General features: G+C 30.2%; 1 long non-coding RNA gene across 1 annotated transcript; it reads left to right on the forward strand.

Moving 5' to 3' along the window:
* LOC134712705 (uncharacterized) lies at window positions 1–2862 on the forward strand. The gene is made up of 2 exons (XR_010106309.1): window positions 1–266; window positions 2319–2862. It is a non-coding gene; the product is annotated as an uncharacterized LOC134712705 (long non-coding RNA).
* Window positions 2863–4065: the final 1203 nt, after the last annotated feature.

Genomic DNA, 4065 nt, shown 5'->3' on the forward strand with positions numbered 1-4065 from the left:
ATTAATAAAAATGAACCTAATGAACGGCCGTGTTTCAATAGAGGTTTAAAGAAGTAATCCTTAATCTTCTTAATCTGACTGGTGGTGAATGACAAACAACAACAACTTATATACATTCTTTCACCAGACAAACACAAAACATCTATATACCAGTTCGTAGAGGTTATAATAAATGATAATCCTGGACATAGGTTCATATATACAATTTTTACTTGGAGTTTAAAACAAATGACTACACAGGATACTAAAATTATCTGAACACCAAGGTAAGAACTTTATACAAATTCCGTATAAATTTGATATGTTCTCCTGTTCAGATAATGTTACACATTATTCATCTGAGTCTAGCCAATATATTAACCTTAGCAACATCATAGTACTACCAATTGTAACCGAGAAAATACGTTATCCTGCAATCAGATTTTCCAAATAACATGTACTCAAATATTTATTAATACTTGTACAAATGATAACTCCTGTTACTCTGATTCTATAGTGATCAAACAGTAATGTGAGTATTTCTTTTTATGTTGCCGTTCATTTTGGGGTTCTATGTTCAGTTCAGTTTCTTGTATGTTCCTACATTAATCGTGAAGCACTACCTGTAGGGTATAATTGTAGCAACTATAATATACACCTCAAAACAAAAGGGAATATGTAAATTTAAGACAATGTCATTTTTAATTCATAGGATAGTCATTACAGTTTTAACCCGTAAAATTAAATAATCATAATGTGCTGAGGTGTATTGAAGAGTTAGGTAGGAAGTGAATATATATATATAAGTAAAATTTGAAATTTAAGTTTTATTATGTAGATGGTACTAATTTTCCGGTGCCAGATTCGTATTCCAACAATTAATGTCTCTCCAGTGATGCTCGAGGGCAAATATTTGAAAATCCAAAGCTTATTAAAAATATGAAGAGCTATAAACCAAATATGACAAAAAAAGTATAAAAAAAAAATCAGGCAAAGAACCAGATCTTTGCATGAGGGAGACACATTCCTTAATTTTAGATAATTTAAAAAAAAAAATTGTAACAGCAAATTTTAATAACACAACATCTGTAATGTCATGCCAGTATTTAAATCAGTTTTGATTTCAAATTATATTGGTTAGTTCAAGGTGCTATTCTTACAACAGAAGTCTTGATGAAACATTATTCAAAAGGGTGTTATGTAAATTGGTTCAGGTTTAGAACAATCCAGCAATAAAAAAAATAAATAAAAGTTTTCCTTTCCAATTCAAAACTACCTAATTTTATAGATATTGTCATTATACTTTAATGTACTTAATATATAATCTTCAGTTATCATAAAATAGTCAAATGGCAAAAAAAGGAACTATTTTATCACTTAAAATGTATACATATACTGAAGTTGTGATGAATCTCTTATCCTTTTTGTGTGCGGCATTTGCATCTCATAGCACATCTTTCTAGCTAGAGTCTCAATGTGTTCATACGCAGTTGAATAACTTAAAACAGGAGAAAAGCTCAACGAGCATGCTTTTCGCCCCGTTTCTAAAGGTCATACAAATATTTCTTTCCGACAATGTACAAATACGGTATAATATATATATATAAATTGATAACCAGGTAAGTTCATTATTGCTAAAATGATTATTTTAACTAAAAATCTAAACAGTTCCGTTAACAGCCACTAGAGCATTATAACGGGGAACACCCGGATTTTTACTGACAAAACAAGCATTTGAGAAATTAATTATTTTCACATTTAATATTTAAAAATCTTTTATATCAATAGAAGTTTAATTCAAAATATTAACATAAAAGATATTTGCTATAGATCTGCAACAATAAGTTTTCTGTGACCAATGGTTATTTATTTAAGTTTAGTGGAGGGTGATACCCGAAAACGATCAGCCATCTTTAATTGGAGTCTTTTCGTCCATGATAGTCCTGTAATAGTAATAATTTACTTCAGTGATGATACAGATAATAGACCCATATCAGTTTAGCATATGATCCTTGAAAAATTTGGAAAGGAACTCCAATGATTACTTGATAACAGAAGGTATTTGCATTCTAACTTGAGCTTATACAGACGTTTCAAAGGAAGAAAGGAAGGGAATATATGTTCTAGCTTTTTACATTGTATTTTAAAATCATTTAATAACAATTATTGTTTGTCAAACTTTATCAACCTCATCCGAAAATATACCGCCATTGTAGTGTGTAGTACTGTGTATATGATAATCACTTGCTCAGATTTCTGTGGATTATATTGGTGTCTCAGGTTGATAGGTTTGTAATATAGAAAACAAGATGATATTATATTGTCCTTTAATATTTCAGAGACAGCTAGACATGGGTACAACTGAAGCTAAACCAGTTTGCCAGCATTCATGTAGCAGTGCAGTAACTGTATACACAGATATTGAACAGGATGACTGGATTCGTAATGACGCAACTGGAAAAAACACTAAAAACAGCAAATCAAATACGGACCACCAAGTTAGCTCTTCCGAACGCAATGAACAATGCAGTATCGTTAGTAATGAACAAGTCATCAGATCAAACAAAACAATATCACCAAGTACCAGCAATATTACAAACGTTGTAGAATTAGAGGAATATGATTGAGTTCAAACTTACTCGTTGTCTTACAAAACAAGAATTATACATCGCCATCAAAAACAAAGATACAAGGCGATGACAGCATTTAATATATATGGGATAAGCGGAAATGTACCATGTGCTATCATTGATAACCAATTATGTAATGAAGGGAAAATATTATATATAAACGATATAAGTATAAATTTCATAGTGAAGCTATCTTGTTTGTACTAAGTTTTCATTAGCTATCTACAAAATAACAATAAAGGTTAGAATGATATTTAATTATTTACGAAAATCATTATATTTTTAGCTTTTATAGTATGATGGGGCAAAATTTTTAAAATGCCTCGCAAATTTAGATATATAACGGAATTTCAATGTACCTGTAACCTGAGAATTTTATCCTTCTTTTTTATCAGATCTATGATTTCATTAGCTAAATCATACGGTTAAATCGTCAGTTTTTTTTTTGTATATTTTTAATCACTTTTATATTGATTTTTTTTCAATTGTGTCAGAACTGAAAATTAGAAAAGTAAGACTTAAGAGATTACTTTCGTTTTCAAAGCAAAAGATAGAAGCCAGATAAGATTAATTTCCTACATGAAGCAGCTCCAGGAGAAAATACATAATTAAATATAAAAAAAGAAAATATTTCAGAAAAGAAGTACAAATTTATTAAGGCTGAATTATAAATAAAGTTTTGTATTTTATGTTTTATCGAAGATAATTTCTTCTTAAAATTAGAAAAGCTTAGTTGTCCAATGTATGACCTGGAATAGAGTGTATAGGTAGTTGAAATCTGTTTCATTTAAATGTTTCAAGATCGAGTAAGGGAGCTACTATTTGATATGTGTTTTTTTTTGGAGGTGAAAAGGGGAAAGGGGGGGGGGGGGGGGGCTATGAATCGTAATCAATATTCTGCCTATTAATTTTTACTCTATCCTTTTTATAAAAGGAAAAAAAAAGTGTGGTATGATTGCCAATGAAACATCTAACCACAAGAGACAAAATGACACAGAAATTAACAACTATAATAGGTCACCGTGCGGCCTTCAAAGATGAGCAAACCCCATATCGCATAGCCAGCTATAAATGGTCCTAAAATATACATGTTTGATACCTGCTATTTCTAAATTGTACCAAATGATATTTAAAACTTACAAATAAATAACCAAGTATAATGCATCAAGCAGTACTGAATTGACACCATTGACGCATCAGTGAATAGACATATTCATAAATACTATTGATAAGAATGGGGATATACTGTAATTAAGCATACGTAAAAGGGTCGTGCATAATTCAAAGTCTTTAGAAAAAGAAATAAATATCAAAAGGTATGAAAGGCACCAAAGTTTTGTGCCGAAAATAGTTATGATGATCTAAAACCAAACAAATGTCAAATCATTTTTGTCTGTAATAACATTTACGGTACCATTTTTATTCTGCACCAGATGTGCATTTCGACACTTTTTAG

The sequence above is a fragment of the Mytilus trossulus genome, chromosome 3 (genome assembly GCF_036588685.1).
Source record: "Mytilus trossulus isolate FHL-02 chromosome 3, PNRI_Mtr1.1.1.hap1, whole genome shotgun sequence".
NCBI lineage: Eukaryota > Metazoa > Mollusca > Bivalvia > Mytilida > Mytilidae > Mytilus > Mytilus trossulus.